At 44.5% G+C, this 26,213-nt stretch overlaps 1 pseudogene; it reads right to left on the reverse strand.

The window, feature by feature from the left end:
- Positions 1–210: 210 nt before the first annotated feature.
- LOC147987827 (uncharacterized) lies at positions 211–24,855 on the reverse strand (annotated as a pseudogene).
- Positions 24,856–26,213: the final 1,358 nt, after the last annotated feature.

Here is a 26,213-nt window from a genome sequence, read left to right on the forward strand (position 1 = left end):
GACTGAAGGAAATATGCCCTAGAGGCAATAATAAAGCTATTATTTATTTCCTTATTTCATGATAAATGTTTATTATTCATGCTAGAATTGTATTAACCGAGAACATTGTTACTTCGGCTCTGAGAAATAGGAACAATGTTCGGTTGTTATATTTCTCGGAACATTGTTACTTCCCGTGAATAACATTGTTATATTGGTCCGCAGAAATTATCATTCGGATATTTTAGGTGGAGGGGCGTGGGAAACAGCCCCTCCAAGCCCCGATGCTCTGTCGCTGCACCGCCGTTGCTCTGCTGTCACGTCCCGGTTCACCACCCCTGCTGCCCCCCCGACGCTCATCCGCCACCCCCATGCTGCCTCGACGCCGCTGCCTTGAATCTCGCCGCATTGGAAGGTGACCGCAGCCAATTCAAGGAAGCCGTACACCGACCCTAGGGAGAAGCAGTGTTACTGATTGTCACTAAAATTACTGATCAACATGTCAGCCCGAAATCACATAAAAGTAAAAGATAGGCCCTAACAATGTTATTCACGGGAAAGAACAATGTTCCGAGAAAATAACATTGTTACTCCTGCCATCGGAACATTGTTATTTTCGTGGCTGACACTAAAAATGTTATTCAGGGGCAGTAACAATGTTCCGACAAACATAACAATGTTCCGTTGTTATATTTCTCGGAACATTGTTACTATACGTGAATAACATTTTTACGTTGGTCCATAGAAATTATCATTCAGAAATTTTAGGTGGAGGGGCGTGGGAAACAGCCCCTCCAAGCCCTGATGCTCTGTCACTGCACCGCCGTTGCTCCACCGCCGCGTCCTGATTCACCACCCCTGCTACCCCTCCAACGCTCCTTCGCCGCCCCCACGCTGCCCCGACGCCGCAGCCTTGAATCTCGCCGCATTGGCAGGCGACCACAACCAATTGGAGGAAGCCGGACACCGACCCTAGGGAGAAGCAGTGGTACTGACTGTCACTAAAATTACTGATCAGCATGTCAGCTAGAAATCACATAAAAGTAAAAGATAGGCCCTTCGCAGAGGGAAGCAGGGGTTGCCATGCGCTTATTTGTTGTAGGGTTAAAGCTGGAGGAAGGAGATGAGAAGGGTGATAAGGTTTTTGGGGAGCGCTCAAAGCAGGCCGGTCGATACTGTAAAGTAGTCCGGATCGACTCACTATATCAAATCTCGTACAAATTCGGTCACAGATTTGCGAAACATGCTTGGAGATTAATTGATAATGTGTATCCCCTTTGTGCCCGTGTTCTCAAAGCCAAATATTATCCAGATTGTTATATTATGAACACAAATCTCAAAAGAGAGCCTCATTCATAGGAAATCCAGTAGATTGTTTTCTTTGCAGTTAAAATTACCTGTTTAACTCATAGTGGCAACTAAACACGAGGGTTGTGCTCGTTGCGAAACTTAACCCAACACCTTACGACAAGAGCTGACAACAGCCATGCACCACCCGTGTCCATGTTCCCAATCCCGATGACACATTAAACTGATTAAGCCCCTCCTACTCCTCCTCGCCTCGGTTCCTTCCTTCCCGCCCTCAACATCGGTGACACAGAAAACCAATTTAATGTATAAAATTTCCAAACGAACCCTGAATAATTCCAATTTTTTTACGACACACATATAGTTGCATGTTCACTGCAGATAAAAGATCTAGCAATTCATACACCGTCCATTGCCGTTGTGACCCCATTATGTAATTCAAATCAAAATGAAAAATCAAGTAGATCCCACACAGTTTATTATCACCAACCGTGTGAGATGCAGTACAAAATATCCCGGAGCACCGTCGGTGTATAGTATGCCTATGGCTTACACGAGAAGGTGCATCGGCTACAGTCCACATCCGGTGTGTCAAGCACACTAGCTCGCTCCCCAAATATCATTTCACTGTTCAATCATCACCGGTGAAAGATGAGGATGTGGGCCCGCTCGTGAGGGAAACTTCGGTGGCCCACTTCGGTGAGAGCGCGGCCGCAGCCGCCAGGCGCGTGCTAACAAGCTTCGTGAGGCGACCGTAATCTGCAACCGGGCGGCCAAGGCAGCCCAAACGGCCGATATTGCTTCCCAGGCGGCGACAGTAACATCTGCCTCGGCGATAGCAACTGGCGAGAGTGGCACATCAGTTGTCCGTTCCGCAGCGGCGGCCTTAGCCATGATGGAGGCCACCCACGACCATGTCGAGGCCGCCCACGCCTAGCTTGTGGCGGTCACGCACAAATCGAAAGGACCTTCTCCGACAGCGGTCGGCAACCCCATGGCCAAAGTGTTCGCAATCGCCGAGAGCGTTCGAGCAGCCGTCCATTCCTCCGCCGCATACCTTGCCACGACGGAGCCCGCCAAAGCCCAGATCGCGGCGGCCCATGCCCAGCTCGTGGCGGCCTTTTCCAAAGAGATGGCGGACGCGGATGGCGAGATGCTTGCCGAGTATGGTGCGATGGATGCCATGGAGCCCCTTCCCCAGGAGACCATCGGGCGCGAGCTGGACATGGAGGAGGTGGCTGAGATCGACGAGCACCACCGTAGTAGTACTCTTTGTTTTGTTTAATTAAGAGCGTCGTTCTTTAATATTTTAGAGTAATGTTTAGGCCAGCTAGCTCTGTTTAATTGCTGAACTTGCTTGATTAAGATGTGTGGGTGACCTGTAGTCTCCTTTGTGTATGCAAATTATGCAATGACTGAAGGAAATATGCCCTAGAGGCAATAATAAAGCTATTATTTATTTCCTTATTTCATGATAAATGTTTATTATTCATGCTAGAATTCTATTAACCGAGAACATGATACATGTGTGAATACATAGACAAACTGAGTCACTAGTATGCCTCTACTTGACTAGCTCATTAATCAAAGATGGTTATGTTTCCTAGCCATGGACAAAGAGTTGTCATTTGATTAACGGGATCACATCATTAGGAGAATGATGTGATTAACTTGACCCATTCCGTTAGCTTAGCACTTGATCATTTAGTATGTTGCTATTGCTTTCTTCATGACTTATACATGTTCCTATGACTATGAGATTATGCAACTCCCGTTTACCAGAGGAACACCTTGTGTGCTACCAAACGTCACAACGTAACTGGGTGATTATAAAGGTGGTCTACAGGTGTCTCCAAAGGTACTTGTTGGGTTGGCGTATTTAGAGATTAGGATTTGTCAATCCAATTGTCGGAGAGGTATCTCTGGGCCCTCTCAGTAATGCACATCACTATAAGCCTTGCAAGCAATGTAGCTAATGAGTTAGTTACGGAATGATGCATTACGTAACGAGTAAAGAGACTTGCCGGTAACGAGATTGAACTAGGTATTGAGATACCGACGATCGAATCTCGGGCAAGTAACATACCGATGACAAAGGGAACAACGTATGTTGTTATGCGGCTTGACCGATAAAGATTTTTGTAGAATATGTAGGAGCCAATATGAGCATCCAGGTTCCGCTATTGGTTATTGACCGGAAACGTGTCTCGGTCATGGCTATATAGTTCTCGAACCCGTAGGGTCCGCACGCTTAAGGTTTCGATGACAGTTATATTATGAGTTTATGTGTTTTGATGTACCAAAGGAGTTCAGAGTCACGGATGAGATCGGGGACATGACGAGGAGTCTCGAAATGGTCGAGACGTTAAGATCGATATATTGGACGACTATATTCGGACATCGGAAAGGTTCCGTGTGATTCTGGTATTTTTCGGGGTACCGGGGAGTTACGGGAATACGAGGAAGAAGTAATGGGCCTCATGGGCCAAGTGGTGGAAGAGAGGAGGCAGGGCGCGCGGCCCCCCTAGCCCAAACCAAATTGGACTAGGGGGCCGGCCCCCCTTTCCTCCTTTTCCTCCCTCTCCTTCCTTCTCCTTCTCCTCCCCTTCCTTCCCCTCTCCTACTTGGATTAGGAAAGGAGGGAGTCCTACTCCCGGCGCGCCTCCTCCTAGTCGGCCGCCCCCTCCCCCTTGATCCCTTATATACGGGGGCAAGGGGGCACCTCTAGGCACAACAACAATTGATCCCTTGGATCTCTTAGCCGTGTGCGGTGCCCCCTCCACCATGGTCCACCTCGATAATATCGTAGCGGTGCTTAGGCGAAGCCCTACGTCGGTAGAACATATCATCGTCACCACGCCGTCGTGCTGACGGAACTCTCCCTCAAAGCTCAGCTGGATCGGAGTTCGAGGGACGTCATCGAGCTAAACGTGTGCAAGAACTCGGAGGTGCCGTGCTTTCGGCCGTGAAGACGTACGACTACATCAACCGCGTTGTGCTAACGCTTCCGCTTTCGGTCTACGAGGGTACGTGGGCACACTCTCCCCTCTCGTTGCTATGCATCATCATGATCTTGTGTGTGCGTAGGAAATTTTTGAAATTACTACGTTCCCCAACAGTGGCATCCGATCCTGGTTTTATGCGTAGATGTTATATGCACGAGTAGAAGACAAGTGAGTTGTGGGCGATACAAGTCATACTGCTTACCAGCATGTCATACTTTGGTTTGGCGGTATTGTTGGATGAAGCGGCCCGGACCGACATTACGCGTACGCTTACGCGAGACTGGTTCTACCGACGTGCTTTGCACACAGGTGGCTGGCGGGTGTCAGTTTCTCCAACTTTAGTTGAACCAAGTGTGGCTACGCCCGGTCCTTGAGAAGGTTAAAACAACACTAACTTGACGAACTATCGTTGTGGTTTTGATGCGTAGGTAAGAACTATTCTTGCTCAGCCCGTAGCAGCCACGTAAAACTTGCAACAACAAAGTAGATGACGTCTAACTTGTTTTTGCAGGGCATGTTGTGAGTGATATGGTCAAGACGTGATGCTATATTTTATTGTATGATATGATCATGTTTTGTAACCGAGTTATCGGCAACTGGCAGGAGCCATATGGTTGTCGCTTTATTGTATGCAATGCAATTGCCCTGTAATTGCTTTACTTTATCACTAAGCGGTAGCGATAGTCGTAGAAGCAATAGTTGGCGAAACGACAACGATGCTACGATGGAGATCAAGGTGTCGCGCCGGTGACGATGGTGATCATGACGGTGCTTCGGAGATGGAGATCACAAGCACAAGATGATGATGGCCATATCATATCACTTATATTGATTGCATGTGATGTTTATCCTTTATGCATCTTATCTTGCTTTGATTGACGGTAGCATTATAAGATGATCTCTCACTAAATTTGAAGATAAAAGTGTTCTCCCTGAGTATGCACCGTTGCCAAAGTTCGTCGTGCCCAGAAACCACGTGATGATCGGGTGTGATAAGCTCTACGTCCATCTACAACGGGTGCAAGCCAGTTTTGCACACGCAGAATACTCAGGTTAAACTTGACGAGCCTAGCATATGCAGATATGGCCTCGGAACACTGAGACCGAAAGGTCGAGCGTGAATCATATAGTAGATATGATCAACATAGTGATGTCACCATTGAAAACTACTCCATTTCACGTGATGATCGGTTATGGTTTAGTTGATTTGGATCACGTGATCACTTAGATGATTAGAGGGATGTCTATCTAAGTGGGAGTTCTTAAGTAATATGATTAATTAAACTTTAATATATCATGAACTTAGTCCTGGTAGTATTTTGCAAATTATGTTGCAGATCAATAGCTCGCGTTGTTGCTTTCATATGTTTATTTTGATATGTTCCTAGAGAAAAACTATGTTGAAAGATGTTAGTAGTAATGATGCGGATTCGATCCGTGATCTGAGGATTATCCTCATTGCTGCACAGAAAAATTATGTCCTTGATGCACCGCTAGGTGACAAACCTATTGCAGGAGCAGATGCAGACGTTATGAACGTTTGGCTAGCTCAGTGTGATGACTACTTGATAGTTTAGTGCACCATGCTTCACAGCTTAGAATCTGGACTTCAAAGACGTTTTGAACGTCATGGACCATATGAGATGTTCCAGGAGTTGAAGTTAATATTTCAAGCAAATACCCGAGTTGAGAGATATGAAGTCTCCAACAAGTTCTATAGCTAAAAAGATGGAGGAGAATTGCTCAACTAGTGAGCAATTGCTTAGATTGTCTGTGTACTAACAATCGCTTGAATCAAGTGGGAGTCAATCTTCCAGATAATATAGTGATTGGAAAAGTTCTCTAGTCACCATCACCAAGTTACTGGAACTTCGTGATGAACTATAATGCAAGGGATGTCAAAAATGATTCCCGAGCTCTTCGTGATGCTGAAATCGACGAAGGTAGAAATCAAGAAAAAAGCATCAAGTGTTGATGATTAACAAGATCACTAGTTTCAAGAAAAGGGCGAAGGGAAAGAAAGGGAACTTCAAGCAGAATGGCAAGCAAGTTGTCGCTCCCGTGAAGAAACCCAAAGCTGGACCAAAGCCTGAAACTAAGTGCTTCTACTGCAAAGGAAATGGTCACTGGAAGCGGAAATGCCCTGAATATTTGGTGGATAAGAAGGATGGCAAAGTGAACAAGGGTATATTTGATATACAAGTTATTAATGTGTACCTTACTAGTGTTTATAGTAGCCCCTGAGTATTTGATACTTGTTCAGTTGCTAAGATTAGTAACTCGAAATAGGAGTTACAGAATAAACACAGACTAGTTGAGGGTGAAGTAACGATGTGTGTTGGAAGTGGTTCCAAGATTGATATGATCATCATCGTACTCTCCCTATATTTTCGAGATTAGTGTTGAACCTAAATAAATGTTATTTGGCGTTTGCGTTGAGCATGAATATGATTTGATCATGTTTATTGCAATAAGGTTATTCATTTAAAATCAGAGAATAATTGTTGTTCTGTTTACATGAATAAAACCTTTGATGGTCATACACCCAATGAAAATAGTTTGTTGCATCTCGATCGTAGTGATACACATATTCATAATATTGATGCCAAAAGATGCAAAGTTGATAATGATAGTGCAACTTATTTGTGGCACTGCCGTTTGGGTCATATCGGTGTAAAGCGCATGAAGAAACTCCATGAAGATGGATTTTTGGAATCACTTGGTTATGAATCATTTGATGCTTGTGAACCGTGCCTTATGGGCAAGATGACTAAAACTCCGTTCTCCGGAACAATGGAACGAGCTAGTGACTTATTGGAGATAATACATACCGATGTATGCGGTCCAATGAGTGTTGATGCACGTGGCGGGTATCGTTATTTTCCGACCTTCACAAGATGATTTGAGCAGATATGAGTATATCTACTTAATGAAGCACAAGTTTGAAACATTTGAAAGGTTCAAAGAATTTCAGAGTGAAGTGGAAAATCATCGTAACAAGAAAATAAAATTTTTGTGCGATTTGATCGCGGAGACAAATATTTGAGTTACGAGTTTGGTCTTCAATTAAAACAATGTGGAATAGTTTCACAAACTCATGCCACCTGGAGCACCACAGCTTAATGGTGTGTCCGAACGTCATAACCGTACTTTATTGGATATGGTGCGATCACTGGTGTCTCTTACCGATTTACCAATATCGTTTTGGGGTTATGCATTAGACATAGCTGCATTCACGTTTAAATAGGGAACCATCAAAATCCGTTGAGACGACACCTTATGAACTGTGGTTTGGCAAGAAACCAAAGTTGTCGTTTCTTAAAGTTTGGGGCTGCGATGCTTATGTGAAAAAGTTTCAACCTGATAAGCTCGAACCCAAATCGGAGAAATGTGTCTTCATAGGATACCCAAAGGAGACTATTGGGTACACCTTCTATCACAGATCCGAAGGCAAGACATTCGTTGCTAAGATGGATCCTTTCTAGAGAAGGAGTTTCTCTCGAAAGAAGTGAGTGGGAGGAAAGTAGAACTTGATGAGGTAACTGTACCTGCTCCCTTATTGGAAAGTAGTTCATCAGAGAAACCGGTTCCTGTGACATCTGTACCAATTAGTGAGGAAGTTAATGATGATGATCATGAAACTTCAGATCAAGTTGTTGCTGAACCTCGTAGGTCAACTAGAATAAGATCCGCACCAGAGTGGTATGGTAATGCTGTTCTGGAGGTCATGTTACTAGACCATGACGAACCTACGAACTATGAGGAAGCGATGATGAGCCCAGATTCCGCGAAATGGCTTGAGGCCATGAAATCTGAGATGGGATCCATATATGAGAACAAAGTGTGGACTTTGGTTGACTTGCCCGATGATCGGCAAGCCATAGAAAATAAATGGATCTTCAAGAGGAAGATGGACGCTGATAATAGTGTTACTATCTACAAAGCTCGACTTGTCGCAAAAAGTTTTTCGACAAGTTCAAGGTGTTGAATATGATGAGATTTTCTAACTCGTATTGATGCTTAAGTCTGTCCGAATCATGTTAGCAATTGCCACATTTTATGAAATCTGGCAAATGGATGTTAAAACTGCATTCCTTAATGGATTTATTAAAGAATAGTTGTATATGATGCAACCAGAAAGTTTTGTCAATCCTAAAGGTGCTAACAAAGTGTGCAAGCTCCAGCGATCCATCAAGGGACTGGTGCAAGCATCTCAAAGTTGGAATATATGCTTTGATGATTTGATCAAAGCATATGGTTTTATGCAGACTTTTGGAAAGGCCTGTATTTACAAGAAAGTGAGTGGGAGCACTACAGCCTTTCTGATAAGTATATGTGAATGACATATTGTTGATCAAAAATGATGTAGAATTTTATGGAAAGCATAAAGGAGTGTTTGAAAGGAGTTTTTAAAAGAAAGACTTCAGTAAAGCTACTTACATATTGAGCATCAAGATCTATTGAGATAGATCAAGACGCTTGATAAGATTTTCAATGAGTACATACCTTGACAAGATTTTGAAGTAGTTCAAAATGGAACAGTCAAAGAAAGAGTTCTTGCCTGTGTTGCAAAGGTATGAAATTGAGTAAGACTCAAATCCCGACAATGACAGAAAATAGAAAGAGAATGAAAGTCATTCCCTATGCATCAGTCATAGGTTCTATAAAAGTATGACATGCTATGGACCAGACCTATTGTATACTCTGCCCTGTTTTGGCAAGGGAGTACAATAGTGATCTAGGAGTAGATCACTGGACATTGCTCAAAATTATCCTTAGTGGAATAAGGATATGTTTCTCGATTATGGAGGTGACAAAAGGTTCGTCGTAAAGGGTTACATCGATACAAGTTTTGGCACTGATCCAAATGACTCTAAGTCTCAATCTGGATACATATTGAAAGTGGGAGCAATTAGCTAGAGTAGCTCCGTGCAGAGCATTGTAGACTGATGTCTACTACACAACCTTCTTTTTGTAGACGTTGTTGGGCCTGCAAGTGCACATGTTTGTAGGACAGTAGCAAATTTCCCTCAAGTGGATGACCTAAGGTTTATCAATCCGTAGGAGGCGTAGGATGAAGATGGTCTCTCTCAAGCAACCCTGCAACCAAATAACAAAGAGTCTCTTGTGTCCCCAACACACCCAATACAATGGTAGATTGTATAGGTGCACTAGTTCGGCGAAGAGATGGTGATACAAGTGCAAAATGGATGGTAGATAAAGGTTTTGTAATCTGAAATTATAAAAACAGCAAGGTAACAAGTGGTAAAAGTGGGCGTAAATGGTATTGCAATGATAGGAAACAAGGCCTAGGGTTCATACTTTCACTAGTGCAAGTTCTCTCAACAATAATAACATAGATAGATCATATAACAAGCCCTCAACATGCAACAAAGAGTCACTCCAAAGCCACTAATAGCAGAGAACAAACGTAGAGATTATGGTAGGGTACGAAACCACCTCAAAGTTATTCTTTCGGTCGATCTATAAAAGAGTTTGTACTAGAATAACACCTTAAGACACAAATCAACCAAAACCCTAATGTCACCTAGATACTCCATTGTCACCTCAAGTATCCGTGGGCATGATTATACGATATGCATCACACAATCTCAGATTCATCTATTCAACCAACACAAAAGTACTTCAAAGAGTGCCCCAAAGTTTCTACCGGAGAGTCAAGAATGTGTGCCAACCCCTATGCATAGGTTCATGGGCGGAACCCGCAAATTGGTCACCAAAACATACATCAAGAGGCACATGATATCCCATTGTCACCACAGATAAGCACGACAAGACATACATCAAGTGTTCTCATAAAAGACTCAATCCGATAAGATAACTTCAAAGGGGAAACTCAATTCATCACAAGAGAGTAGATGGGGAGAAACATCATAGGATCCAACTACAATAGCAAAGCTCGGGATACATCAAGATCGTGCCATAGAGGGAACACGAGAGAGAACACGAGAGAGAGATCAAACACATAGCTACTGGTACATACTCTCAGCCCCGAGGGTGAACTACTCCCTCCTCGTCATGGAGAGCGCCTGGATGATGAATATGGCCACCGGTGAAGGATCACCCTTCCGACAGGGTGCCGGTGTTGGGGAACGTTGCAGAAAATAAAATTTTTCCTACGGTTTCACCAAGATCAATCTATGAGTTCATCTAGCAACGAGAGAAAGGAGTGCATCTACATACCCTTGTAGATCGCGAGCGGAAGCGTTCAAGAGAACGGGGATGATGGAGTCGTACTCGCCGTGATCCAAATCACCGATGACCAAGTGCCGAACGGACAGCACCTCCGCGTTCAACACACGTACGGAGCGGATGACGTCTCCCGCGCCTTGATCCAGCAAGGAGGGGGGAGAGGTTGAGGAAGAAGGCTCCAACAGCAGCACGACGGCGTGGTGGTGATGGAGTGGCAGTTCTCCGGCAGGGCTTCGCCAAGCTCACGCGGAGGAGGAGAGGTGTTGGGGAGGGGAGGGGCTGCGCCTTGGATGTTGTGTGCAGCCCTCCCCTCACCCCTCTATTTATAGGGGAAGGGGGTGAAGGAAATATGCCCTAGAGGCAATAATAAAGTTATTATTTATTTCCTTATAATCATGATAAATGTTTATTATTCATGCTAGAATTGTATTAACCGGAAACATAATACATGTGTGAATACATAGACAAACAGAGAGTCACTAGTATGCCTCTACTAGACTAGATCGTTAATCAAAGATGGTTATGTTTCCTAACCATAGACAAAGGAGTTGTTATTTGATTAACGAGGTCACATCATTAGTTGAATGATCTGATTGACATGACCCATTCCATTAGCTTAGCACCCGATCGTTCAGTATGTTGCTATTGCTTTTCTTCATGACTTATACATGTTCCTATGACTATGAGATTATGCAACTCCCGTTTACCGGAGGAACACTTTGGGTGCTACAAAACATCACAACATAACTGAGTGATTATAAAGGAGCATTACAGGTGTCTCCAAAGGTAGATGTTGGGTTGGCGTATTTCGAGATTAGGATTTGTCACTCCGATTGTCGGAGAGGTATCTCTGGGCCCTCTCGGTAATGCACATCACATAAGCCTTGCAAGCATTGCAACTAATGAGTTAGTTGCGAGATGATGTATTACAGAATGAGTAAAGAGACTTGCCGGTAACGAGATTGAACTAGGTATTGGATACCGACGATCGAATCTCGGGCAAGTAACATACCGATGACAAAGGGAACAACGTATGTTGTTATGCGGTCTGACCGATAAAGATCTTCGTAGAATATGTAGGAGCCAATATGGGCATCCAGGTCCCGCTATTGGTTACTAACCGGAGACATGTCTCGGTCATGTCTACATCGTTCTCGAACCCATAGGGTCCGCACGCTTAAGGTTACGATGACAGTGATATTATGAGTTTATGCATTTTGATGTACCGAAGGTTGTTCGGAGTCCCGGATGTGATCACGGACATGACGAGGAGTCTCGAAATGGTCGAGACGTAAAGATTGATATATTGGAAGCCTATATTTGGATATCGGAAGTGTTCCGGGTGAAATCGGGATTTTACCGGATTACCGGGAGGTTACCGGAACCCCCCGGGAGCCATATGGGCCTTATTGGGCTTTAGTGGAAAAGTGAAAGGGGCTGCCCATGGTGGGCTGCGCGCCTCCCCCCCTCCCCTAGTCCAACTAGGACTAGGAGAGGTGGCCGGCCACATCTCTCTCTCTTTCCCACTTGGGAATCCTATTTGGAATAGGATTGGGGGGGGGAGTCCTACTCCCGGTAGGAGTAGGACTCCTCCTGCGCCTCCATAGGGCTGGACGCACCCCTCCCCCTTGGCTCCTTTATATACGGAGGCAGGGGGCACCTCTAGACACACAAGTTGATCCACGTGATCTATTCCTTAGCCGTGTGTGGTGCCCCCAGCCACCATATTCCTCGATAATACTGTAGCGGAGTTTAGGCGAAGCCCTGCTGCTGTAGTGCATCAAGATCGTCACCACGCCGTCGTGCTGATGGAACTCTTCCCTAACACTTTGCTGGATCGGAGTCCGGGGATCGTCATCGAGCTAAACGTGTGCTCGAACTCGGAGGTGTCGTAGATTCGGTACTTGATCGGTTGGATTGTGAAGACGTACGACTACTTCCTCTATGTCGTGTCAGCGCTTCCGCAGTCGGTCTGCGTTGGGTACGTAGACAACACTCTCCCCTCTCGTTGCTATGCATCACATGATCTTGCGTGTGCGTAGGAATTTTTTTGAAATTACTACGAAACCCAATAGTGGCATCCGAGCCTAGGTTATTGATGTTGATGTTATATGCACGAGTAGAACACAAGTGAGTTGTGGGCGATATAATTCATACTGCCTACCAGCATGTCATACTTTGGTTCGGCGGCATTGTTGGACGAGACGACCCGGACCAACCTTACGCGTACGCTTACGCGAGACCGGTTCCCCCGACGTGCTTTGCACATAGGTGGCTTGCGGGCGACTGTCTCTCCAACTTTAGTTGAACCAAGTATGGCTACGCCCGGTCCTTGCGAAGGTTAAAACGGAGTCTATTTGACAAACTATCGTTGTGGTTTTGATGCGTAGGTGAGATTGGTTCTTGCTTAAGCCCGTAGCAGCCACGTAAAACTTGCAACAACAAAGTAGAGGACGTCTAACTTGTTTTTGCAGGGCATGTTGTGATGTGATATGGTCAAGGCATGATGCTAAATTTTATTGTATGAGATGATCATGTTTTGTAACCGAGTTATCGGCAACTGGCAGGAGCCATATGGTTGTCGCTTTATTGTATGCAATACAATCGCGATGTAATGCTTTACTTTATTGCTAAGCGGTAGTGATAGTCGTGGAAGCATAAGATTGGCGAGACGACAACGATGCTACGATGGAGATCAAGGTGTCGCGCCGGTGACGATGGTGATCACGACGGTGCTTCGGAGATGGAGATCACATGCACAAGATGATGATGGCCATATCATATCACTTATATTGATTGCATGTGATGTTTATCTTTTTATGCATCTTATCTTGCTTTGATTGACGGTAGCATTATAAGATGATCTCTCACTAAATTATCAAGAAGTGTTCTCCCTGAGTATGCACCGTTGCCAAAGTTCGTCGTGCCCAGACACCACGTGATGATCGGGTGTGATAAGCTCTACGTCCATCTACAACGGGTGCAAGCCAGTTTTGCACACGCAGAATACTCAGGTTAAACTTGACGAGCCTAGCATATGCAAATATGGCCTCGGAACACGGAGACCGAAAGGTCGAGTGTGAATCATATAGTAGATATGATCAACATAAACGATGTTCACCATTGAAAACTACTCCATCTCACGTGATGATCGGTTATGGTTTAGTTGATTTGGATCACGTAATCACTTAGAAGATTAGAGGGATGTCTATCTAAGTGGGAGTTCTTAAGTAATTTGATTAATTGAACTTAAACTTATCATGAACTTAGTACCTGATAGTATCTTGCTTGTTTATGTTGATTGTAGATAGATGGCTCGTGCTGTTGTTCCGTTGAATTTTAATGCGTTCCTTGAGAAAGCAAAGTTTAAAGATGATGGTAGCAATTATACGGACTGGGTCCGTATCTTGAGGATTATCCTCATTGCTGCTCAGAAGAATTACGTCCTAGAAGCACCGCTGGGTGCCAGGCCTGCTGCTGGAGCAACACCAGATGTTATGAACGTCTGGCAGAGCAAAGCTGATGACTACTCGATAGTTCAGTGTGCCATGCTTTACGGCTTAGAATCGGGACTTCAACGACGTTTTGAACGTCATGGAGCATATGAGATGTTCCAGGAGTTGAAGTTAATATTTCAAGAAAATGCCCGGATTGAGAGATATGAAGTCTCCAATAAGTTCTATAGCTGCAAGATGGAGGAGAACAGTTCTGTCAGTGAGCATATACTCAAAATGTCTGGGTATAATAATCACTTGATTCAATTGGGAGTTAATCTTCCGGATGATTGCGTCATTGACAGAATTCTCCAATCACTGCCACCAAGCTACAAGAGCTTCGTGATGAACTATAATATGCAAGGGATGAACAAGACTATTCCCGAGCTCTTCGCAATGCTGAAAGCTGCGGAGGTAGAAATCAAGAAGGAGCATCAAGTGTTGATGGTTAACAAGACCACTAGTTTCAAGAAAAAGGGCAAAGGGAAGAAGAAGGGGAACTTCAAGAAGAACAACAAGCAAGTTGCTGCTCAGGAGAAGAAACCCAAGTCTGGACCTAAGCCTGAAACTGAGTGCTTCTACTGCAAGCAGACTGGTCACTGGAAGCGGAACTGCCCCAAGTATTTGGCGGATAAGAAGGATGGCAAGGTGAACAAAGGTATATGTGATATACATGTTATTGATGTGTACCTTACTAGAGCTCGCAGTAGCACCTGGGTATTTGATACTGGTTCTGTTGCTAATATTTGCAACTCGAAACAGGGACTACAGAATAAGCGGGCACTGGCAAAGGACGAGGTGACGATGCACGTGGGAAACGGTTCCAAAGTCGATGTGATCGCGGTCGGCACGCTACCTCTACATCTACCTTCGGGATTAATATTAGACCTAAATAATTGTTATTTGGTGCCAGCGTTGAGCATGAACATTATATCTGGATCTTGTTTAATGCGAGACGGTTATTCATTTAAATCAGAGAATAATGGTTGTTCTATTTATATGAGTAATATCTTTTATGGTCATGCACCCTTGAAGAGTGGTCTATTCTTATTGAATCTCGATAGTAGTAATACACATATTCATAATGTTGAAACCAAAAGATTCAGAGTTGATAATGAAAGTGCAACTTATTTGTGGCACTGTCGTTTAGGTCATATCGGTGTAAAGCGCATGAAGAAACTCCATACTGATGGACTTTTGGAACCACTTGATTATGAATCACTTGGTACTTATGAACCGTGCCTCATGGGCAAGATGACTAAAACACCGTTCTCCGGTACTATGGAGAGAGCAACAGATTTGTTGGAAATCATACATACCGATGTATGTGGTCCGATGAATATTGAGGCTCGTGGCGGATATCGTTATTTTCTCACCTTCACAGATGATTTAAGCAGATATGGGTATATCTACTTAATGAAACATAATTCTGAAACATTTGAAAAGTTTAAAGAATTTCAGAGTGAAGTTGAAAATCATCGTAACAAGAAAATAAAGTTTCTATGATCTGATCGTGAAGGAGAATATTTGAGTTACAAGTTTGGTGTACATTTGAAAAACTGTGGAATAGTTCCGCAACTCACGCCACCCGGAACACCACAGCGTAATGGTGTGTCCGAACGTCGTAATCGCACTTTACTAGATATGGTGCGATCTATGATGTCTCTTACAGATTTACCGCTATCGTTTTGGGGTTATGCTTTAGAGACGGCCGCATTCACGTTAAATAGGGCACCATCAAAATCCATTGAGACGACACCTTATGAACTATGGTTTGGCAAGAAACCAAAGTTGTCGTTTCTTAAAGTTTGGGGCTGCGATGCTTATGTGAAAAAGCTTCAACCTGATAAGCTCGAACCCAAATCGGAGAAATGTGTCTTCATAGGATACCCAAAGGAAACTGTTGGGTACACCTTCTATCACAGATCCGAAGGCAAGACATTCGTTGCTAAGAATGGATCCTTTCTAGAGAAGGAGTTTCTCTCGAAAGAAGTGAGTGGGAGAAAAGTAGAACTTGACGAGGTAACTGTACCTGCTCCCTTACTGGAAAGTAGTACATCATAGAAAACTGTTTCAGTGACACCTACACCAGTTAGTGAGGAAGCTAATGATAATGATCATGAAACTTCAGATCAAGATACTACTGAACCCCGTAGATCAACCAGAGTAAGATCCGCACCAGAGTGGTACGGTAATCCTGTTCTGGAAGTCATGCTACTAGATCATGATGAACCTACGAACTATGAAGAAGCGATGGTGAGCCCAGATTCCGCAAAGTGGCTAGAAGCCATGAAATCTGAGATGGGATCCATGTATGAGAACAAAGTATGGACTTTGGTTGACTTTCCCGATGATCGGCAAGCAATTGAGAATAAATGGATCTTCAAGAAGAAGACTGACGCTGATGGTAATGTTACTGTCTACAAAGCTCGACTTGTCGCGAAAGGTTTTCGGCAAGTTCAAGGGATTGACTACGATGAGACCTTCTCACCCGTAGCGATGCTTAAGTCCGTTCGAATCATGTTAGCGATTGCCGCATTTTATGATTATGAAATATGGCAGATGGATGTCAAAACTGCATTCCTGAATGGATTTCTGGAAGAAGAGTTGTATATGATGCAACCGGAAGGTTTTGTCGATCCAAAGGGAGCTAACAAAGTGTGCAAGCTCCAGCGATCCATTTATGGACTGGTGCAAGCCTCTCGGAGTTGGAATAAACGTTTTGATAGTGTGATCAAAGCATTTGGTTTTATACAGACTTTCGGAGAAGCCTGTATTTACAAGAAAGTGAGTGGGAGCTCTGTAGCATTTCTGATATTATATGTGGATGACATATTGCTGATTGGAAATGATATAGAATTTTTGGATAGCATAAAGGGATACTTGAACAAAAGTTTTTCAATGAAAGACCTCGGTGAAGCTGCTTACATATTAGGCATTAAGATCTATAGAGATAGATCAAGACGCTTAATTGGACTTTCACAAAGCACATACCTTGACAAAATTTTGAAGAAGTTCAAAATGGATCAAGCAAAGAAAGGGTTCTTGCCTGTGTTACAAGGTGTGAAGTTGAGTAAGACTCAATGCCCGACCACTGCAGAAGATAGAGAGAATATGAAAGATGTTCCCTATGCATCAGCCATAGGATCTATCATGTATGCAATGCTGTGTACTAGACCTGATGTGTACCTTACTATAAGTCTAGCAGGGAGGTACCAAAGTAATCCAGGAGTGGATCACTGGACAGCGGTCAAGAACATCCTGAAATTCCTGAAAAGGACTAAGGATATGTTTCTCGTATATGGAGGTGACAAAGAGCTCACCTTAAAAGGTTACGTTGATGCAAGCTTTGACACTGATCCAGATGATTCTAAATCGCAAACCGGATACGTGTTTACATTAAACGGTGGAGCTGTCAGTTGGTGCAGTTCTAAACAAAGCGTCGTAGCGGGATCTACATGTGAAGCGGAGTACATAGCTGCTTCGGAAGCAGCGAACGAAGGAGTCTGGATGAAGGAGTTCATATCCGATCTATGTGTCATACCTAGTGCATCAGGTCCAATGAAAATCTTTTGTGACAATACTGGTGCAATTGCCTTGGCAAAGGAATCCAGATTTCACAAAAGGACCAAACACATCAAGAGACGCTTCAATTCCATCCGGGATCTAGTCCAGGTGGGAGACATAGAGATTTGCAAGATACATACGGATCTGAATGTTGCAGACCCGTTGACTAAGCCTCTTCCACGAGCAAAACATGATCAGCACCAAGGCTCCATGGGTGTTAGAATCATTACAGTGTAATCTAGATTATTGACTCTAGTGCAAGTGGGAGACTGAAGGAAATATGCCCTAGAGGCAATAATAAAGTTATTATTTATTTCCTTATAATCATGATAAATGTTTATTATTCATGCTAGAATTGTATTAACCGGAAACATAATACATGTGTGAATACATAGACAAACAGAGAGTCACTAGTATGCCTCTACTAGACTAGCTCGTTAATCAAAGATGGTTATGTTTCCTAACCATAGACAAAGGAGTTGTTATTTGATTAACGAGGTCACATCATTAGTTGAATGATCTGATTGACATGACCCATTCCATTAGCTTAGCACCCGATCGTTCAGTATGTTGCTATTGCTTTTCTTCATGACTTATACATGTTCCTATGACTATGAGATTATGCAACTCCCGTTTACCGGAGGAACACTTTGGGTGCTACAAAACATCACAACATAACTGAGTGATTATAAAGGAGCATTACAGGTGTCTCCAAAGGTAGATGTTGGGTTGGCGTATTTCGAGATTAGGATTTGTCACTCCGATTGTCGGAGAGGTATCTCTGGGCCCTCTCGGTAATGCACATCACATAAGCCTTGCAAGCATTGCAACTAATGAGTTAGTTGCGAGATGATGTATTATAGAACGAGTAAAGAGACTTGCCGGTAACGAGATTGAACTAGGTATTGGATACCGACGATCGAATCTCGGGCAAGTAACATACCGATGACAAAGGGAACAACGTATGTTGTTATGCGGTCTGACCGATAAAGATCTTCGTAGAATATGTAGGAGCCAATATGGGCATCTAGGTCCCGCTATTGGTTATTGACCGGAGACATGTCTCGGTCATGTCTACATCGTTCTCGAACCCGTAGGGTCCGCACGCTTAAGGTTACGATGACAGTGATATTATGAGTTTATGCATTTTGATGTACCGAAGGTTGTTCGGAGTCCCGGATGTGATCACGGACATGACGAGGAGTCTCGAACTGGTCGAGACGTAAAGATTGATATATTGGAAGCCTATATTTGGATATCGGAAGTGTTCCGGGTGAAATCGGGATTTTACCGGATTACCGGGAGGTTACCGGAACCCCCCGGGAGCCATATGGGCCTTATTGGGCTTTAGTGGAAAAGTGAAAGGGGCTGCCCATGGTGGGCTGCGCGCCTCCCCCCCTCCCCTAGTCCAACTAGGACTAGGAGAGGTGGCCGGCCACATCTCTCTCTCTTTCCCACTTGGGAATCCTATTTGGAATAGGATTGGGGGGGGGTGGAGTCCTACTCCCGGTAGGAGTAGGACTCCTCCTGCGCCTCCATAGGGCTGGCCGCACCCCTCCCCCTTGGCTCCTTTATATACGGAGGCAGGGGGCACCTCTAGACACACAAGTTGATCCACGTGATCTATTCCTTAGCCGTGTGCGGTGCCTCCAGCCACCATTTTCCTCGATAATACTATAGCGGAGTTTAGGCGAAGCCCTGCTGCTGTAGTGCATCAAGATCGTCACCACGCCGTCGTGCTGATGGAACTCTTCCCCGACACTTTGCTGGATCGGAGTCCGGGGATCATCATCGAGCTGAACGTGTGCTCGAACTCGGAGGTGCCATAGATTCGGTACTTGATCGGTTGGATCGTGAAGACGTACGACTACTTCCTCTACGTCGTGTCAGCGCTTCCGCAGTCGGTCTGCGTTGGGTACGTAGACAACACTCTCCCCTCTCGTTGCTATGCATCACATGATCTTGCGTGTGCGTAGGAAATTTTTTGAAATTACTACGAAACCCAACAGGTGAAGGGGGCCGGCCCCCTCTAGATGAGATCTAGAGGGGGTGCGGCGGCCAAGGGGAGGGGGCTTGCCCCCCAAGCACGGGGGACGCCCCCACTAGGGTTTCCCCCCAACCCTAGGCGCATGGGCCCAAGGGGGGGATGCGCCCAGCCCTCTAGGGGCTGGTTCCCTGCCCACTATGGCCCATGAGGCCCTCCGAGAGAGGTGGCCCATCCCGGTGGACCCCCGGAACCCCTCCGGTGGCCCAGGTACAATACCGATATGACCCCAAAACTTTCCGGTGACCGTATGGCAACTTCCCATATATAAATCTTCACCTCCAGACCATTCCGGAACTACTCGTGATGTCTGGGATCTTATCCGGGACTCCGAACAACATTCGATAATCACATACAAGTCTTCCTAATAACCCTAGCGTCACCGAACCTTAAGTGTGTAGACCCTACGGGTTCGGGAGACATGCAGACATGACCGAGACACCTCTCCGGTCAATAATCAACAGCAGGATCTGGATACCCATGTTGGCTCCCACATGCTCCTCGATGATCTCATCGGATGAACCATGATGTCGAGGATTCAATCACCCCCGTATACAATTCCCTTTGTCAATCGGTACGTTACTTGCCCGAGACTCGATCGTCGGTATCCCAATACCTCGTTTAATCTCGTTACCGACAAGTCACTTTACTCGTATCGTAATGCATGATCCCGTGACCAGACACTTGGTCACATTGAGCTCATTATGATGATGCATTACCGAGTGGGCCCAGAGATACCTCTCCGTCATACGGAGTGACAAATCCCAGTCTTGTTTCGTGCCAACCCAACAGACACTTTCGGAGATACCCGTAGTGTACCTTTATAGTCACCCAGTTACGTTGTGACGTTTGGCACACCCAAAGCACTCCTACGGTATCCAGGAGTTGCACAATCTCATGGTCTAAGGAAATGATACTTGACATTTGGAAAAGCTCTAGCTAAACGAACTACACGATCTTTGAGCTATGCTTACGATTGGGTCTTGTCCATCACATCATTCTCCTAATGATGTGATCCCGTTATCAATGACATCCAATGCCCATAGTCAGGAAACCATGACTATCTGTTGATCAACGAGCTAGTCAACTAGAGGCTTACTAGGGACATGTTGTGGTCTATTTATTCACACGTGTATTATGATTTCCGGATAACACAGTTATAGCATGAATAATAGACAATTATCATGAAAAAAGAAATATAATAATAACCATTTTATTATTGCCTCTAGGGCATATTTCCAACAGTCTCCCACTTGCACTAGAGTCAATATCCTAGTTACATCGTGATGAATCGAACACCCATAGCGTTCTGGTGTGGATCATGTTTTTCTCTAGGGAGAGGTTTAGTCAACTAATCTGCCACATTCAGATCCGTATGTACTTTACAAATATCTATGTCTCGATCTTGAAAATTTTCACGTATGGAGTTGAAGCAACGCTTGATGTGCCTGGTCTTCTTGTGAAACCTGGGCTCCTTGGCAAGTGCAATAGCTCCAGTGTTGTCACAGAAGAGTGCGATCGGCCCCGACGCATTGGGTATGACTCCTAGGTCGGTGATGAACTCCTTCACCCAGATTGCTTCATGCATGGCCTCCGAGGCTGCCATGTACTCCACTTCACATGTAGATCCCGCCACCACGCTCTGCTTGCAACTGCACCAGCTTACTGCCCACCATTCAAAATATACACGTATCCGGTTTGTGACTTAGAGTCATCCAGACCAGTGTCGAAGCTAGCGTCGACGTAACCCTTTACGACGAGCTCTTCGTCACCTCCATAAACGAGAAACATATCCTTAGGCCTTTTCAGGTACTTCAGGATGTTCTTGACCGCTGTCCAGTGTTCCTTGTCGGGATTACTTTGGTACCTTCCTACCAAACTTACGGCAAGGTTATATCAGGTCTGGTACACAGCATGACATACATAATAGACCCTATGGCTGATGCATAGGGGATGACACTCATCTCTTCTTTATCTTCTGCCGTGGTCGGGCATTGAGCCGAGCTCAATCTCACACCTTGCAATACAGGCAAGAACCCTTTCTTGGACTGATCCATATTGAACTTCTTCAATATCTTATCAAGGTATGTGCTTTGTGAAAGACCTATGAGGCGTCTCGATCTATCCTTATAGATCTTGATGCCTAATATGTAAGCAGCTTCTCCAAGGTCCTTCATTGAAAAACACTTATTCAAGTAGGCCGTAATGCTGTCCAAAAGTTCTATATCATTTCCCATCAAAAGTATGTCATCTACATATAATATGAGAAATGCTACAGAGCTCCCACTCACTTTCTTGTAAACGCAGGCTTCTCCATAAGTCTGTGTAAACCCACTTTGATCATCTCATCAAAGCGAATGTTCCAACTCCGAGATGCTTGCACCAGCCCATAAATGGATCGCTGGAGCTTGCATACCTTGTTAGCATTCTCAGGGTCGACAAAACCTTTCGGCTGCATCATATACAGTTCTTCCTTAAGATGGCCGTTAAGGAATGCCATTTTGACATCCATTTGCCATATCTCATAATCATAGTATGCGGCAATTGTTAACATGATTTGGACGGACTTCAGCTTCGCTACGGGAGAGAAAGTCTCATCATAGTCAATCCCTTGAACTTGTCGATAACCCTTAGCTACAAGTCGAGCTTTATATATGGTAACATTACCATCCGCGTCCGTCTTGTTCTTAAAGATCCATTTGTTTTCTATTGCTCGCCGATCATCGGGCAAGTCTGTCAAAGTCCATACTTTGTTTTCATACATGGATCCTATCTCGGATTGCATGGCTTCAAGCCATTTGTTGGAATCTGGGCTCGCCATCGCTTCCTCATAGTTCGAAGGTTCACCGTTGTCTAACAACATGATTTCCAAGACAGGGTTGCCGTACCACTCTGGTGCAGAATGTGTCCTTGTGGACCTTCGAAGTTCAGTGGGAGCTTGATCCGAAGTATCTTTATCATCATCATTAGCCTCCTCGCTTGTCGGTGCAGGCACCACAGGAACATGTTCCTGATTTGCGCTACTTACCGTTTCAAGAGGTAGTATTTCATCAAGCTCTACTTTCCTCCCACTTAATTCTTTCGACAGAAACTCTTTTTCCAGAAAGGACCCGTTCTTGGCAACAAAGATCTTGCCTTCGGATCTTAAGTAGAAGGTATACCCAATGGTTTCCTTAGGGTATCCTATGAAGACGCATTTTTCCGACTTGGGTTCGAGCTTTTCAGGTTGGAGTTTCTTGACATAAGCATCGCATCCCCAAACTTTTAGAAACGACAGCTTAGGTTTCTTCCCAAACCATTATTCATACGGTGTCGTCTCAACGGATTTAGACGGTGCCCTATTTAAAGTGAATGCGGCTGTCTCTAGAGCGTATCCCCAAAATGATAGCGGTAAATCGGTAAGAGACATCATAGATCGCACCATATCTAATAAAGTGCGATTACGACGTTCGGACACACCGTTACGCTGAGGTGTTCCAGGCGGCGTGAGTTGTGAAACGACTCCACATTTCCTTAAGTGCGTACCAAATTCGTGACTTAAATATTCTCCCCCACGATCTGATCGTAAGAACTTTATCTTTCGGTCACGTTGATTCTCTACCTCATTCTGAAATTCCTTGAACTTTTCAAAGGTTCCAGACTTATGTTTCATCAAGTAGACATACCCATATCTACTCAAATCATCAGTGAGAGTGAGAACATAACGATATCCTCCGCGAGCCTCAACGCTCATTGGACCGCACACATCAGTATGTATGATTTCCAATAAGTTGGTTGCTCGCTCCATTGTTCCGGAGAATAGAGTCTTGGTCATTTTTCCCATGAGGCATGGTTCGCATGTGTCAAATGATTCATAATCGAGAGACTCTAAAAGTCCATCAGCATGGAGCTTCTTCATGCGCTTGACACCAATGTGACCAAGGCGGCAGTGCCACAAGTATGTGGGACTATCGTTATCAACTTTACATCTTTTGGTATTCACACTATGAATATGTGTAACATCACGTCCGAGATTCATTAAGAATAAACCATTGACCATCGGGGCATGACCATAAAACATATCTCTCATATAAATAGAACAACCATTATTCTCGGATTTAAATGAGCAGCCATCTCGAATTAAACGAGATCCTGATACAATGTTCATGCTCAAAGCTGGTACTAAATAACAATTATTGAGGTTTAAAACTAATCCCGTAGGTAAATGTAGAGGTAGCGTGCCGACGGCGATCACATCGACCTTGGAACCATTCCCGACGCGCATCGTCACCTCGTCCTTCGCCAGTCTCCGCTTATTCCGCAGCTCCTGCTTTGAGTTACAAATATGAGCAACCGCACCGGTATCAAATACCCAAGAGCTACTACGAGTACTGGTAAGGTACACATCAATTACATGTATATCACATATACCTTTGGTTTTGCCGGCCTTCTTGCCCGCTAAGTACTTGGGGCAGTTCCGCTTCCAGTGACCACTTCCCTTGCAATAAAAGCACTCAGTCTCAGGCTTGGGTCCATTGCTTGACTTCTTCCTGGCAACTGGCTTACCAGGCACGGCAACTTCCTTTCCGTCCTTCTTGAAGTTCTTCTTACCCTTGCCCTTCTTGAACTTAGTGGTTTTATTCACCATCAACACTTGATGTTCCCTTTTGATCTACACCTCCGCTGATTTCAGCATTGAATATACCTCAGGAATGGTCTTTTCCATCCCCTGCATATTGAAGTTCATCACAAAGCTCTTGTAGCTTGGTGGAAGCGACTGGAGGATTCTGTCAATGACCGTGTCATTCGGGAGATTGACTCCCAGCTGAGTCATACGGTTGTGTAACCCAGACATCTTGAGTATGTGCTCACTGACAGAACTATTTTCCTCCATCTTACAACTGAAGAACTTGTTGGAGACTTCATATCTCTCGACCCGGGCATAAGCTTGGAAAACCATTTTCAGCTCCTCGAACATCTCATATGCTCCGTGTTGCTCAAAACGCTTTTGGAGCCCCGGTTCTAAGCTGTAAAGCATGCCGCACTGAACGAGGGAGTAATCATCAGCACGAGACTGCCAAGCGTTCATAACGTCTTGGTTCTCTGGGATTGGTGCTTCACCTAGCGGTGCTTCTAGGACATAATCTTTCTTGGTAGCTATGAGGATGATCCTCAGGTTCCTGACCCAGTCCGTATAGTTGCTGCCATCATCTTTCAGCTTGGTTTTCTCTAGGAACACGTTGAAGTTGAGGGTAATGTGGGCCATTTGATCTACAAGACATATTGCAAAGATTTTAGACTAAGTTCATGATAATTAAGTTCATCTAATGAAATTATTTAATGAACTCCCACTCAGATTAGACATCCCTCTAGTCATCTAAGTGAAACATGATCCGAGTTAACTAGGCCGTGTCCGATCATCACGTGAGACGGACTAGTCAACATCGGTGAACATCATCATGTTGATCGTATCTTCTATATGACTCATGCTCGACCTTTCGGTCTTCCGTGTTCCGAGGCCATGTCTGTACATGCTAGGCTCGTCAAGTCAACCTAAGTATATTGCGTGTGTAAATCTGGCTTACACCCGCTGTATTCGAACGTTAGGATCTATCACACCCGATCATCACGTGGTGCTTCGAAACAACGAACCTTCGCAACGGTGCACAGTTAGGGGGAACACTTTTCTTGAAATTATTATGAGGGATCATCTTATTTACTACCGTCGTTCTAAGTAAATAAGATGCAAAAACATGATAAACATCACATGCAATCAAATAGTAGTGACATGATATGGCCAATATCATACACCTCCTTTGATCTCCATCTTCGGGGCTCCATGATCAACTTTGTCACCGGCATGACACCATGATCTCCATCATCGTGTCTCCATGAAGTTGCTCGCCAACTATTACTTCTACTACTAGGGCTAACACGTTTAGCAATAAAGTAAAGTAATTTACATGGCGTTTCTCAATGACACGCAGGTCATACAAAAAATAAAGACAACTCCTATGGCTCCTGCCGGTTGTCATACTCATCGACATGCAAGTCGTGATTCCTATTACAAGAACATGATCTCATACATCACATATATATCATTCATCATTCATCACAACTTTGGCCATATCACATCACAAAACACTTGCTGCAAAAACAAGTTAGACGTCCTCTAATTGTTGTTGGAAGTTTTACGTGGCTGCAATAGGGTTCTAGCAAGAACGTTTTCTTACCTACGTGAAAGCCACAACGTGATTTGTCAACTTCTATTTACCCTTCATAAGGACCCTTCTCATCAAATCCGCTCCAACTAAAGTGGGAGAGACAGACACCCGCTAGCCACCTTATGCAACTAGTGCATGTCGGTCGGTGGAACCTGTCTCACGTAAGCGTACGTGTAAGGTTGGTCTGAGCCGCTTCATCCCACAATACCGCTGAAGCAAGATAAGACTAGTAGCGGCAAGAAAGTTGAAAACATCTACGCCCACAACAAATTTGTGTTCTACTCGTGCAAAGAGAACTACGCATAAACCTGGCTCTGATACCACTGTTGGGGAACGTTGCAGAAAATAAAAATTTTCCTACGGTTTCACCAAGATCAATCTATGAGTTCATCTAGCAACG

This window comes from Triticum urartu, chromosome 2A (genome assembly GCF_056163025.1).
Source record: "Triticum urartu cultivar PI428250 chromosome 2A, HENAU_Tu73, whole genome shotgun sequence".
NCBI lineage: Eukaryota > Viridiplantae > Streptophyta > Magnoliopsida > Poales > Poaceae > Triticum > Triticum urartu.